Genomic DNA, 15064 nt, shown 5'->3' on the forward strand with positions numbered 1-15064 from the left:
ATGCAAATATTCTGCAAGTTGTTTTTTACTTTGCTCAACATGTTTTTAGCTTTATCTGTGTTGACACATGTAACTCTACTTTAAATGAGTGAGTTAAAAAGATATATGGCTGCACGCCGGGCCTGCATGGCTCAGTGGTCGAGTTTCGACCTATGAACCAGGAGGTAGCGGTTCGATTCTGGTCGGGGCACACGCCTGGGTTGTGGGCTTGACCCCCAGTGTGGGGTGGTCAGGAGGCAGCCAATCAATGATTCTCTCTCATCATTGATGTTTCCTATCTCTCTCTATCCCTTTCTCTCTGAAATCAATCTATAATAATAAAAGCATAATATGCTAATTAGACCGGAGGTCCTTTCGGACATCTTTCCTGACGACCTTCTGGACAAAGCTGGGGCTGTGAGGGAAGCCGGGGGTCCCGGGTGCCAGAGGGAAGCCGGTGCCGGCAGCCGGGGGAAGGAAGGCCTGCTCTTGCATGAATTTCATGCATTGGGCCTCTAGTAAAAATATATTATTAAAAAAAAAAAAGTACCATGAGGTCTTGGTTAGAGTCTCCTATGCACTATCGGACACTCTCCCCAACCCCTTCTCTTCGCTACACAGCTATTAGGTTATCTTTGCAAAAGGTATATCTGATCACACCAGATATAAACCCTATCTTAGAACCTTGAAGGCACCTACTATCCTTAGGATAAGGATCAAGCCCTTAACTAGCCCTGAAAGCCCTGCCTGGTCTGGTCTTGCCCAGCTCTCAGATTCCCTCTCTCCCAGCTGCCTCTGCTCTCCAGCCTCAGTGCCCCCTGCACCCCAGCCTTTGCCTGGAAATCTCTTCCTCACCCCCTCACTCCTCAATCTGGGTCAGGTTCCCTCATTATTCACGCTTGAATAACCTTGTTTTCCTCCTGAATCTATTGGTCCCTATAGTATTACACATTCGCTGGTGTGATTGATTTGATCGATTTATGGCTGACTTTCAGCTGACTCTAACTTCATGCAGGCTTGGAGCAGGCATGGCTGGGTTTGCTTTTCCATGCATGTGCACCTTGCTCAGTAAGTATTTGTTAAAGAGTAAATGGACCCCTGGGAAATGGATTAAAAAAATAGATGTAGCTCTGGTTGGGTGGCTCAGTTGGTTGGAGCATCACCCTGTACCCCAAAAGGTTGTGGGTTCGATTCTCGGTCAGGGCACATACCCAGGTGACACGTTTGATCCCAGGTCCTGAGGCAACCAATTGATGTTTCTCTCTCTCAAATCAATAAAACAAACAAACAAACACCCCAATATATCGTGAAGTGAGGATTAAAATAAGATCTATAGGATGATGCTAACCTAGCCAAAGTCTTGAGTCAGAAAATCATTTTCTTTGAACGAACAAGATTCAAGGACACTCTGAATTGCAGAGGCATGTGCCCTGTTAGGCCAGGAAACGTATTCCTCCCAAAGGGGAGGACTTGGCAATTCCTGAACCCGATGTTGGGAGCCAGCATCTGCCCACACTTTGGAAAACCCAGCGATACATTAACCCTCAGAGGCAGAGCCCAAGGACACGACTCTGCCGGCAGGCTCTCTGCCCGACTGCCGCTTCAATAGCCTGCCCCCCAACGGGCCTGACGTCAGTGGGAGATCCTCGTGCTCAGCGTCTGACTCAGCCTCGGGGCAGCTCGGAGGGAAGAATTTGGCTGGAAGACATTCCACCTGCTACCTGCGTGGGGCTTAAAGTGAAATTTGGCCCTTATACATTTTTTCCCCCTGACGTAACTTAACCTTCATTTTTATTGCATTTGCACGTCCTCCTATTTTATTATTTACAGACAATTAAATAAAAATCTGCGTGTGGGGTTGGGGTAGGGGAGCCGAATCAAATTATTCTTTAGTCTTCAGACAAAGTTCCAAATTGGCACAGTTAAGGGCACAAGGAGAAATGTTTGTCACTTCAGATACAGTAGAGGCTGTAGGATTTAAAATGTGTTTTTTGTTGCCTTTTTTAAAAAAAAAAATTATGAAAACATTTTTCAACCTTTCAAGCAAAACATGTTAGCCGATGGAATTCTGGAGAATCCTCGCCAGATGACTACGCAGAGCATCGTATTTAATAGGCCGTTTACAGAAGACATGTCCTACCATGTGTTCAAGAAAAGTGGTCACACGAAACCCTGTTTCATACGGGGTTCTTTAAAATACAATATAGCAAGGTAAGATAGGCTTGTCAGAAATGTTTGCCAAAACCTCAGAATTCACTTCTCCCACCTCAGTGCTCTCAGCGCCTTAGACACAACTCAGCCTCGCGCTTACCGGGCATCATGATACGGTGTTCGAGCGTCTCTTTGCTGAGACTGTGAGCCCTTGAGGCTGGAGTGCATCTGTTAGCTGTTTTTGACAGGCCTAGCTTCTGCCCGATGTCTGGCGTATGGCAGGTGCAAGGAGAACAGGAATTGAAATCAGAGAGCTCTGTGCTCCAATATTTTATTTTATTTTTTGTTAATCCTCACCTGAGGATATTTTCTCCATTGATTTTTTTAGAGAGAGCGGGAGGGACGGAGGGATGGGGGGAGAGAGAAAAAAACAACACATTGATGTGAGAGACACAGTGATTGGCACATGCCCCCGCCAAAGCTGGGGATCAGACCTGCAACCCAGGTACATGCCCTTGACCAGGAATTAAACCTGCAACCGTTCTGTCTGCAGGCTGATGCTCTAACCCAGGGGTCCTCAAACTTTTTAAACAGGGGGCCAGTTCACTGTCCCTCAGACCGTTGGAGGGCCGGACTACAGTTTAAAAAAAACTATGAACAAGTTCCTATGCACACTGCACATATCTTATTTTGAAGTAAAAAAACCAAAACGGCAAAAACACCTGCATGTGGCCCGCGGGCCGTAGTTTGAGGACGCCTGCTCTAACCACTGAGCAACCGGCCAGGGTTCTGTGCTCCAATCTTACTCTCACATTTTCAGACTCTAGGACTTAGGCACATACCTAACCCCCCTAAGTCCCATTATTCTGTAAAATGGGGAATCACACCTCTGCACAGGGCAGCTGTGAGAATGAAATGAGATTCGTGGCCTGCAGGTACTCGATATTATAAAGGATTTAAGAGTTAGGACACTGGGCTCTGCCTCTTGCTAGCTATGTGTGACCTTGGGCAAGTCCCATAACCTCTTTGAGCCTTGGTTGTTCATTTGTAAAATGGGAACAAAAATATCTCCCCATCAGAGTTGGGGTGAGACACAGATTTTAGACTGTTGGAGTTAATGGACCAAAAAAGAAACAAAGTCTAGTGACTAACACAAAGCTGCCAATCTTTTATTTTCCAAGTAGAACTGTTCCAAAAAACAACAACAACAAAAACTGTTGTCTACCATGACAAAAGAAAGTATATTGTAACACTCCAAAAGTAGGAAGGATTAATTTATCTAAATGCACATATCTTTAAAGAAAAACCCTTTCCAATGTTTTTTATTATAGTCTGATGAGAACTTTAGTTTGTGCCAGCACTAGTCCATGCCCAACCTTTGGAAATTACTAATTATGAGGATTAAATGAGATGATTTGTGTAAATAGCTGAGCATAGAGCTTGACACACAGGAAACACTAAACAAGTATTAATGGCTGCTCTTTAATATTTTTATCATCATCATAAATTAAAATACTTAACTATTCCATTAAAATGTTTGATGAATGGCCCCAGCCGATGTGGCTCAGTGGTAGAGTGTTGGCCCTCGTACTGAAGGGTCGAGGGTTCGATTCCAGGTCAAGGGCAGGTACCTGGATTACAGGTGGGTCCTGGTGGGGACGAGTGCAGGAAGCAACCTATCGATGTGTCACTCCCACATCAGTGTTTCTCTTTCTTTCTCCCCCTCCCTCCCTTCCACTCTCTCTAAAAATCAATGGGAAAATTATCCTTGGGTGAGGATTAACAAAACAAAAGCTTGATGAATGAACTAAATGCCTGTTAGGTCTGTAGTCAGTGGAGCTAGAGAAGGAAGAGTGGTAATCACATGAGTAACTGACCACAGGTTTTGGAATAAGAATATTATTAGCAAACATTCACTGAGGGCTTCCCACATGTCAGGTGCTGCTCTAAGTGTGTTACATGTATGATCTCACTTGTTCTTCATGAAAAGTCCATTTTTATAGATAAGGCAAGTGATGCAAGGAGAAGTAATGAAATTTCTTCCATGTACCCACTGGTAAGGGGTGAGGCTGGGATTCAATCCAGGCAGTTAGACTCTTCTGCATCCCTATAATAAAGACAGAACATGATCAATCCAGTGTAAATGAAGACATTGTATAAACAGAAGTACAAGATAATTCAAAGGAAGAGCAACAGACTGTGTTATTAAACTAGATATGAGTTAAGCATTAGAATATGGGAACAGAGTCCCATAACCACATCCAGTTTTATGTAAAAACGAGAGGCCTGGTGCATGAAATTCATGCACTTGCAGGGGGCAGGGGGTGTCCCTCAGCCAGGCCTGTGCCCTTTTGCAGTCCGGGAGCGGGCCTAAGCCAGCAGTCAGACAGCCTTAGCGCTGCCGTGGAGGCAGGAGAGGCTTGTGCCACTGCCGCTGCACTCGCCAGACGTGAGCCTGACTTCTGGCTGAGTGGCGCTCCGCCCGCCCCCCCTCCCTCCGCAGCACACTGACACAGGGAGCAGCTCCTGCATTGAGCTTCTGCCCCCTGGTGGTCAGTGCACATCATAGCGACCAGTCCTTCCGCCATTTGGTTGATTTGCATATTAGCCTTTTATTATATAGGATGTCATGTTATAGAAATGTGTCAGATATCATTTTAAGTGCAGCTGAAGAATCTGATGTGCCGAAGGCTTGGCACATCACCGTTATTTTCTGTGGGGCTTCTCCATCGGGGTTTCTGAAGTGTGGCATAGCTTTGATAGTGATGGTGGAAGGAGTGAGGGGGAAGAACGTTTGGTTCTGAGTCTTGTTTCAGCGTTTTCAATTCATAGTGTTGCCAAGGCAGCCAGGGGAGAGTGCTGGGAGGGCACCGTGTTCCAGCTGGACTGGAGGTGCGAGGCCAGCAGACGGGACAGCCTGTTTGCCACTAGATCACCTGTGTGGAACCAGGTTAATGAATCAATCCCCCATGAAGCACCACTGCTTTATTGCCTGGCACCAGCTCTGTGGCAGGGGCCAGAGCCAGCTCTGGACATGGGCCTGTGCAGAATATAATCAAACAAGAGGTCACACTTTCCCAGAGCCTCACTGCCAACGCGTGGCCAGCGCCCAGCTGAACTTGGCAGCAGTGGCCACCCAAACGTCCCTCCAGCCAAGAGCAGAGTAACTGGCTTCTTGGAGATGATTGAGTCACAGCCATGCCTGGATCCTTCCCAAAGCCAACGCTTTGCACCGGGGACCCACGAGGACGCAGCCAAGGCCCCCGTGTCGCGGAAGGGGCTGCCAAATCCAGTTGCTCTTTTGAAGACCGGAGACCTCTCTGCTGGGTTGAGGTTAAGCCTCCAAGGTTCACAGGCTGCCAGATCACACTGGCTTTCCATCATCTCATTATTAATCTTGTTTCTTATTAACCCACACACTTTAGCCTTGACTCCAGTGCTGCTCAGCACAAAATTACATCCTTTTTGGGGTTCAAATTGATAGCCTTTTCTGTGTTTCAGGCATTGCTCTAAGCACCTTATGTGGATGATCTACTTCTCACAATCACCCTTCGCAGAAAATGACAGGCAACCAGAGAGACGTGGAGTGACCCATTCAGAGGCCACACAGCAAGCTTGTCGGTAGCCCAGGTTAACGTGAAGGTCTGAGACCTTTACCCACCCATGTCAGTCCCTCTTTCTCATGAGCGTTGTGAAAATAATTGTGATTTAAGTGCTATATCTGTGTTTTCTTCCAAATGGATTACAAGCTCCTTGAGGGAAAGGACCATTTCTTACGAAGGTGCTCCCATGGTATCTGGGTTAGCTCAGGCTGCTACAATACATACCACAGATTTGGTGGCTTAAACAACTGGTTTTTTATTTCTCACAGCTCTGGAGGCAGGAAGTCCCAGATCAGGGGGCCAGCATGACCGGGTCCTTGCTGAGGGCCCTCATGTACTCACACGGCTTTGCCTGGTGGGTGCATCCAGAGAGAAATCTCATCCTCTCCTTCTAAGGGCACTCACTAATCCCACCCACGGGGGATCCATCCTCATGACCTGCAGCCTCACCTCCTAATACCTCTCATCACACAGGGGGTTAGGATTTCTACATACAAATTGGGGAGGGGACACAAACATTCAGTCTTAGTATTCATTCATACGTGTGGGAAACATTTATTGAGCACTTATTATGTGCTAGGGACTGTGCAAAGCATCTGCCAATACAAAGACAAAAAAATAAAATCATCAGGCCCTAACTGGTTTGGCTCAGTGGAGAGAGCGTCAGCCTGTGGACTCAAGGGTCCCAGGTTCGATTCCGGTCAAGGGCATGTACCTTGGTTTGCGGGCACATCCCAGTAGGGGGTGTGCAGGAAGCACCTGATTGATGTTTCTCTCTCATCGATGTTTCTGGCTCTCTCTCCCTCTCCCTTCCTCTCTGTAAAAAATCAATAAAATATATTTTTTTAAAAAGAAAGTTCATTATTAAAAAAAAAAAATCATCAGCCCTGTTCTTTGGAAGCTAGTAGTCCTATGAGGCTAATACCCAGGGAAGTCCATGAGTTATTACAAAACAACCAAGTCCACCTGGCATGACGTGTGCCATTCTAGCAGGTCTTAGCAGTTAACTAACATATTTTATTGTTTGTGCAATGAACAAGAATGTTATTCTCAGACAAAACACTTAAATTAGTCCAATGGTGGGTGTGACAAAATCAGAAATATATATTTGGTCTTTGTCCCCGGTTCCTGACACAGAGCTCCTACATCCTTTGGAATTTCCTGAGTGATAGGAATGCTAAGAATGTTTTTTTTGTCCTAATGAGGTACTCTGGGTGGGCCCCAGATAGCTTCAGGATGGGGCATATTGCCAGAAAGACCAAATCGTGATTAGAAGCCTGAAACTTTAAGCCCCCTCCCTCCCCACACCTCCTCTACTAACCTCCAGTGAGGGCAAAGGGCTGAAAGTTCAGTTAATAATCAACCATGCTTACTTGATGAAACTGCCATAAAAACCCTAAACAACAGAGTTTGGAGAGCTTCTTCTTTTTTGTTTATTTGTTTTTAATACTTTTATTTATTTTTATTTTTTTTTTTTTTCAGGTTCAAAACCATTATCTTTATTTTTTTTATTGTTTAAAGTATTACATATATTAATACATATATCTCCTTTTTTTCCCCCATTGACCTTCCCCCAGCCTCCCCTAACCCCTGTCGCATGCCCTCATCCCACGCCCCGCCCCCTCCCCAGTGTCTTGTGTCCATTGGTGTGCTTATATGCATGCATACAAGTCCTTTGGTTGATCTATTTTCCTCCCTCCCCAACACTCCCCAGCCTTCCCACTGTAATTTGACAGTCTGTTGGGTGTTTTACTGCCTCTGTATCTATCTTTTTATTCATCAGGTTATAATGTTCTTTATTTTCATAAATGAGTGAGATCATGTGGTATTTTTCTTTCATTGCCTGGCTTATTTCAACATAATGCTCTCCATTATTTGTTTTTAATACTTTTATTGATTTTTAGAGAGTGAGGAAGGGAGAGGGAGAGAGAGAGAAACATCGATGCAAGAGCAAGAGCAAAGCATCGATGGGCCGCCTCCAGCACACCCCCTACCAGGGATCGAGCCCAAAACCCAGGTGTGTGTCCTGAGTGGGAATGGAGCCAGCAACCTTTTGGTGCACTGGACAATGCCCAACCAACTGAGCCACACCAGCCAGGGCTGGAGAGCTTATGGTTTGGTGAACACTTCAAAATCCCAGGAGGGTAGCATGCCCAGAGAGGGCCTGGAAACCCACACACCCTCCCCTCCCTGCCACTGCCTTTTCCCTTGTTCTATGCACCTCTTCCATGCGGCTGTTCCTGAGTTCTAACCTCTATAATAAACCAGTAAAGTATGTAAAATCTCTTCTTGAGTTCTGTGAGTCATTCTAGCAAATTATCAAACCTGAGGAGGGGGTTGTGGGAACTCCCAATTTACAGCTGGCCGGTGAGGAGTTCAGGTGCCTTGGGACTTGTGATTGGCGCCTGAAGTGAGGGCAGTCTTCTGGAACTGAGCCCTTTAACTCGCGTGGGATCTGACACTAACTCCAGGTAGTGTCAGAAGTGAATTGAAAAAAAAAAAAAAAAAAAGAAGTGAATTGAACTGTAGGACATCCAGCAGGTGCCTGGAAAATCAAAGAATTGGTCATGGAAAACACCCCAGTGGCTTTCTTGAGAGAACAACATGAATTTGTCCATCATTAAACATGGACCTTGGAAGATACAAACATCTGACAAGTGTACAGCAGGCTCAAAAGTCCATACAACTTCATCTATATGAACTCCACTAAGGTCAAAGGGAGAGATGGGTGCTTAAACATCTCATGTTGTTGAATTCCTGTCCAGATTATTGTAAAGGCCTCCTAACTCCTCTCCCTGCTTCCACTCTTGTCCTGCTCGAATCATTCATGTATCGAGCATCCATTAAGCACTCGACATGCTTTCTCTCATTTAATCATTATGACAACCCCGGCTCTCCTGCTCTCCAATTTTCCCAGCAGCCACACCTACTCACAGAGCCCGTCCGCACCCCTGGACCTTTGCATTTGCTGTGCCCTGGCCCAGGATGCTCCTGCCCCGCTCTTCTCATGGCTGGCTTGCGTGCGTCCACCAGGTGCAAGTGCAAACGGCCACCTCTTAGGAGAGTCTGTCCTTGACCACCAATCTAAGCGGCTCTCTCTGATTGTGATATCTTTTCCTGATAACGTTCTTGCTAATGAGGACTCATTGGGGTCCGTTACACTCGTGTTTATTTCTTTTCTTGTGTTGGTCTGTTTCCCCACCTAGAATGTTTTGTGAGCTCTGCATGGCAGTTTGCTCACCAGTCTTGCTTATGAGTCTATCCCCGGTGCAGAGTGTTTGCAAAAAACAGGAGGTGACCAACATGTATTTGGTGGATGAATTGGTGAATGTATCTTAAGAATATTGAGTTAATTAAAAATATCAAGTAATATATGCTAAATTTTTTTATACATTTTTTTTTTGGTAAGTCGTGACCACCTAACCATGTCCACATTTTCAAATTAACAGGCCTGGGTTCACATATGGTCACTAGATGGGTGTGCATTTGTTGGCTGAGTGATCACATGGGAAGCAGGTCAGGTGCACCATGGGGGATATACCTAAGTGTTTCAGATGTAACTGGATAATCAGATGAATAGAGTCACATAGCTAAGAGCAGAGAACTATGGGAGGAAGGGGTGACTAGTAGACTGTCTGAAAGGCATTGGGTGTGTGAGCTTTGGATGGGGAGGGTTTGGTGTAGGCTGGAACTTGAGGTAGACAGAGAGAGAATGGAGGGGTGAGGAGTGGCAGGAGATGAGTTTGAAGGTTATAGACCACAAACGATGGCAGGAGGTGCTAAACACCATGTTAAGAGGACAGGCTTTGTGCTGGAAGCCATGCCAGCCGTGAAAGGGGGAGAGAACGTAGGAAATCAGAGTGATTAGATTAATGCCACACAGAAGAGGAAGCAGAGCCTGCAGGTAAGACATGAGGCCCTCCCTCCACTGCAGTGGAGCAGTGAGGATGACAAGGGTGCTGTGCACTGAGCTAATGCTCCACAGGGCTGCTCAGGAAAAGGCAGATACTCTAAATATGCACACTGAACCATACAGCACATTATCTGAACGGGTTGCAGGAAGTTTAGGTGATGGGATAGAGAGTTATTGTCTACATGAACAGCCCCAGCACGATTGTAAATGTAGATACAGTGTGCTGGTCAGTCACAAGAGAAAGGACTAGAAGGGCCTTCAGAGTGGACCTGTGCCCTTATTCTTTATTCTTACCTGTATGGCCTGGCTCTGTTCACCAGGGGCTCCTTCACATTCCTTGACTGTGCCACCCCACCCCCACCCCTGCCTCCAGAGGTTTGCTCTTGTAGGTCCTCCACTTTTCCTGTCTCTCTCCCATCCCTGCTGGGTGAAATCCTACTCATTTTTCTGGGCCAAGGTACATCATCATGTCTGATGCCTTCCTTAACTTGGTTCAGATATGATCAATTGCTCAACTCTGTACTCCTGTGTCATTTGTATTGAGGTCTATTATGTCAATACTAGAGGCCTGATGCACGAAATTCTTGCAAGGGCCTTGGCCGCCGCCTCTGCTGCGGCCCCTGCCCGCTGCAGCTTTGTCCAGAAGGAAGGACATCCGGTCTAATTTGCATATTACACTTTTATTATTATAAATGTATTGAGACACAATCGTGTCATGATTAATAGGGCAGACTCCATAGCCAGGCTGCCTGGATTTGCTCTTGACGGTCATATAAGTTATTGAACCATTCTGGGCTTTAGTTTTCTCATCTGTAAAAGGAAGATACTAATGATGTCTCTGAGAATACTGTCCATCTAAGGTCGTTGGAAAGATCTGATGAGCTTCTGATACATGTGAAATGCAAGAACAATCCCTGGCGCGTAGTAAGGCATTAAGTGTGTGAGCTATTTTCTTGCTAGATTGTGGGTTTCTGAGGGGAAAGGGTATAGGTCTGATTCATCTCTGGAAGCCCAGAGCCTGGCCCCACGCCTGGCCCACGGTGATCCTCAGAGAGTGCTGCCATCTGAATGGATTACACAAATGAGGAAACTGAGGCTTAGGGCAGTTAAGGGACATGTCCATGGACTCACTGGAGCATGAACCTAGGGCAGTGGTCGGCAAACGCATTAGCCAACAGAGCCAAATATCAACAGTACAACGATTGAAATTTCTTTTGAGAGCCAAATTTTTTAAACTTAAACTTCTTCTAACGCCACGTCTTCCAAATAGACTCGCCCAGGCCGAAAACCGACTTCTGCGCATGGGCCACAAAGTTTAAGTCGCACTGTACGTGCGCGCCCGCACGTGGTATTTTGTGGAGGAGCCACACTCAAGGGGCCAAAGAGCCGCATGTGGCTCGCGAGCCGCAGTTTGCCGACCACTGACCTAGGGCCTCGTGAGCTGCAGGCAGTGCTCTGAGGCCGGCCATGGAATCGGCTACCCCGCGTGTGGAGTAAGCTATTCTGTGTGAGCCTGTAGCAAGGAAGACTCTGAGCACTTACGCTCACTTTTCAGGTTGCCTTTTATGACACCTATGAAAGTGACATTTACCGTTATAAGACATAAAAAAAATGAGTAAGTGTAAACGTCTGAGGTGACTGTGATTTAAGGAATGATAGGTGTTATTTTTTCACAGGTTTTAGATGATGTGAGCGCATGCTATGGAATAAGGGGAACAGAAGTTGTAAATAAACCTGCCCAGTATGTGTTCCTAAGATGGGGCGTGATGGTGGTGTATGCCTTACGTTTCAAACATTTTCAAAATGTGTGGTGTTTCTAACAGTTTAAATGTGAAATGTTTCCTCATAATATTTACTGGCTGAAGACACTGTGAAATAGAGGCATACTCTCATGGCTTGGGGCCCAGACTCAGAGGCATACTCTCATGGCTTCGGGCCCATACATTCCCCAAGTGTATGTGTGAGGAGGAGGCAGGAGGGCAAGGCAGGCCAAGCTCCCTCCCTCAGACTTACGACCTCTTGTCCTGGACCTGCAGGTGTCCACCCTGCCCTGACTCTGGGCCGAGTTCTGATTTGAGGGGGAATTTAAAGACTCCGCTTACATGGCAAGTTAGCTCTGCTGTTGGGTCCGCTCTGATCTGGGTCCCAATTCCAGTGAAGGGAACTAACTTGTTGGTTACCCTCTCTCTGGCAGGTGCTTACTACATGCTTTACTCATTTAATCCTCATAAGACTTTTATATGTGATGAAGCAGATACCATAGAGTGAATCTTAGGTAAGTGATTTGACTTAAGTAGGATTCAAAACCTGGTGCATGGTGGAAGCAAACCAAATGCCAACTGAATGGGTGAACAGATAAATGAAATGTGTTATATCCATACACTGGAATATTATTCAGCCATTAAAAAGAATAAATTACAGCCCGGCCGGTTTGGCTCAGTGGATAGAACATTGGCCTGTGGACTGAAGGGTCTCCAGTTTGATTCCCAGTCAGGGCACATGCCCGGGTTGCAGGCTTGATCCCCAGTAAGGGGCGTGCAGGAGGCAGCCCATCAATGATTCTCTCTCATCATTGATGTATCTATCTCTCTCTCCCTCTCCCTTCTTCTCTCTGAAATAAATAAAAATATGAAGAAAAAAGAATAAATTACTGCCATGACCAGTGTTGCCCAATGCTTAAAGCATCGGTTCACGCACCAAAGGGTCATGGGTTTGATTCTTGGTCAAGGGCACAAACCTGGGTTGCAGGTTCGATCCCTGGCCCCCGTCGGGGCACGTGTAGGAGGCAACCCATTGACGTGTCTCTCTTACATCGATGTTCTCTTTCTCTTTCTTTCCTCCTCCCTCCCTTCCACTCTCTCTAAAAATGAAAAAAAAAGAACAAATTATTAATATATTTGGTAATTTTAGTATTAGTCAGAATTCTCCAGAGAAACAGAACCAATAGTATATACATACAAAATAAGAATTAGCTCACATGGTTATGGAGGCTGAGCAGTCCCAAGATCTTCCTTCTGCAGGCTGGAGACTCGAGAGAGCCAATGCTATAGTTCCAGTCCAAGTCCCAAGGCCTGAGAGCCAGGAGAGCCAATAGTGTAAGTTCCAGTCCAAGTCTGAATCCAAAGGCAGGAAAAGACTGATGTCCCAGCTTGAAAAGAGTCAGGCAGAGAGAGAGAGAGAGAGCGAGAGAGAGAGAGAGAGAGAACAGATCCTCCCGCACTCGGCCTTCTTGTTCTACTCAGCCCTTCAGCAGATTCAATGAGGCCCACCCACACTGGGGAGGGCAATAAGCTTTATTCCGTCCATCAATTCACATATTAATCTCATTCAGAAACACCCTCACAGACACACCCAGGAATAATGTTTAAACAAATATCTGGGCATCACATGGCCTAGTCAAGTTGACACATAAAATGCACCATCACACACTATAACATGGATGAACCACCAAAACATGCCACGTGAGAGAAGCCAGACACGAAAGGTTGCTTGCTGCATGGTCCCCTTTATATAAAATATCCAGAATAGGCAAATCCATAGAAACAGGAAGCAGATCAGTGCTTGCCAGGGACTCGGGGGAAAGGGGAAATGGAGAAAGGGGGCTCCATTTGGGATGGTGAGAATATTAAGAGTACATAGTGGTGATGGTTGCACAGCACTGTGAACATGCTCAACGCTACTGGATTGCACACTTTAAATTGGCTAACATGGTAAGTTCTATGTTTTGTGTATTTTTCCACAATAAAAAACACACAACCTTGATGCACCTGCCTTTGAAGACTTTGTTTTTCTCGTACAACAGGATGTGCTTCCGCCGTGTTCCTGATTCTCGGTCCCTGTCTTGTACCTGGATCTCTCCCTGCAGAAAGCTCGGTCCTTCAGTCCCTCGGCTGCGGGACGGCTTGCCTTTGAAACCACCCCTCCACTGCTCTCCCCTTTGTCCCATGGTCAGGACCTATGATGTCACTCACTCCACCTTCTGGCTGCTTACAGCTCATGGCTGGCTGTTCCTTTTATCTCTCTGCGGCTCCACCTGCCTCCAGCTGCTTGACTAAACTCTCATCTCAGCCTGTCCCTGGATTTCCATGGCTGGGCCGGCCTGGGCTTTCTCTCTCAGGGAGCTGGCCAGGCTGACCTGTGTCAAGTGCTTATGGGGTCGTCTTCCCCACTCACCTTCATTCCTTCCCCCCATAGACACTTCCTTACCCTCCTACCCTACTCCTGACTTACCTGTCCTGCTCTTTTGCCTCCTTGTGCCTGTCAAAGTGTCCCCAAAGGGCCAATTAGTCCTCTGCAGAAATTAAGTGAAGGCTACTCATTCCAGCCTCCCTTGCCCTTCCCCAGCTAAGCCCATCTTCCCAGAAAACATGTGGACGTTACCCATTGAACCCCTAATTAATCTTTCCAGCTTGTGCATCCAGGAGAGATGTCCCCCATCCCAAGGCCCTTTCCTCTCCTGTGGGTGCTTAATGCCACTGGGCCCCTTCTTCCTGCCAACATGACCCACATGTTCCCCCCCCACGCCCCCCCCCACCCCACCCCGGCAGCCTCAGACACCTGGAGACAGGGCGCAACCTGCTCCTTTCCTGAAAAAGCAGCCATACTTCATTTGCTATGACTTTTCCCAAAGTCCCTGCCTGAAAAGGATGATGTCATTAGACATGTAAAGAGGGGAAAAGAGCCCTTTTCATCTTCCAGCTACCCAGGAAGCGGCTGCGTGGAGGAGGGATGGTGTGGCAGGGAGAAGCCCTGAGTGCGGCAGGCTCCCCTGTGCAGGGAGGCAGCGGAGGATGAGTCAGAGCCCCTTCCACTGCCCCCGGGGAGGAGGAGCCGTACAGAAGCTGGGAAGCAGGCTCAATGCTTAGGCCTGAAAAAATCACATCTTGCTTATGAGCAGTGGTTTAATAAGTGGGGAGTCAGAAGGCGGGGAGCCCTCGGGTCTGAGAAGGCTTCTTGGAAAAGGGAGAACTTGAGCCAAAGTTGAACGGGTGGGATTTGGACCGTGGAGGGCATTCTAGGTGAGGGCCCCTGGTGACAAGTCAGGGATGGGGATGGAGGAGCCTGGCTGAGGGAGAGTAGGAAATGCCAGAGAAAGGGCTGGGAAGGAAGGGGGTCGGGAACTGTGGGGAAGGCTTGACTAGCTGCTTGACTTTGTGTGACCTTGGGCCCAGGTCCACCCACTGCGGCCATGGTAAGACCTTGTAGCGCTGTTCATAGAGTCCAGTGAGATGCTGGATCTTCAGCCCCTTAGCCAGCACTGGGCAACTCTCCAGGCCTTAGAAAATGTCAACTCTGGTTCTCCCTTCCTGGGCTGAGCTGAGTGGGCATCAGCATCCGGCAGGCTGGGCAGGTGAGCAGGAAAAAAATTTCAAAACCCCGGCAGAGAGGGAATTATGAAGGTTGTGAGAGGGGCTTGTGG

Source organism: Eptesicus fuscus, chromosome 13 (genome assembly GCF_027574615.1).
Source record: "Eptesicus fuscus isolate TK198812 chromosome 13, DD_ASM_mEF_20220401, whole genome shotgun sequence".
NCBI lineage: Eukaryota > Metazoa > Chordata > Mammalia > Chiroptera > Vespertilionidae > Eptesicus > Eptesicus fuscus.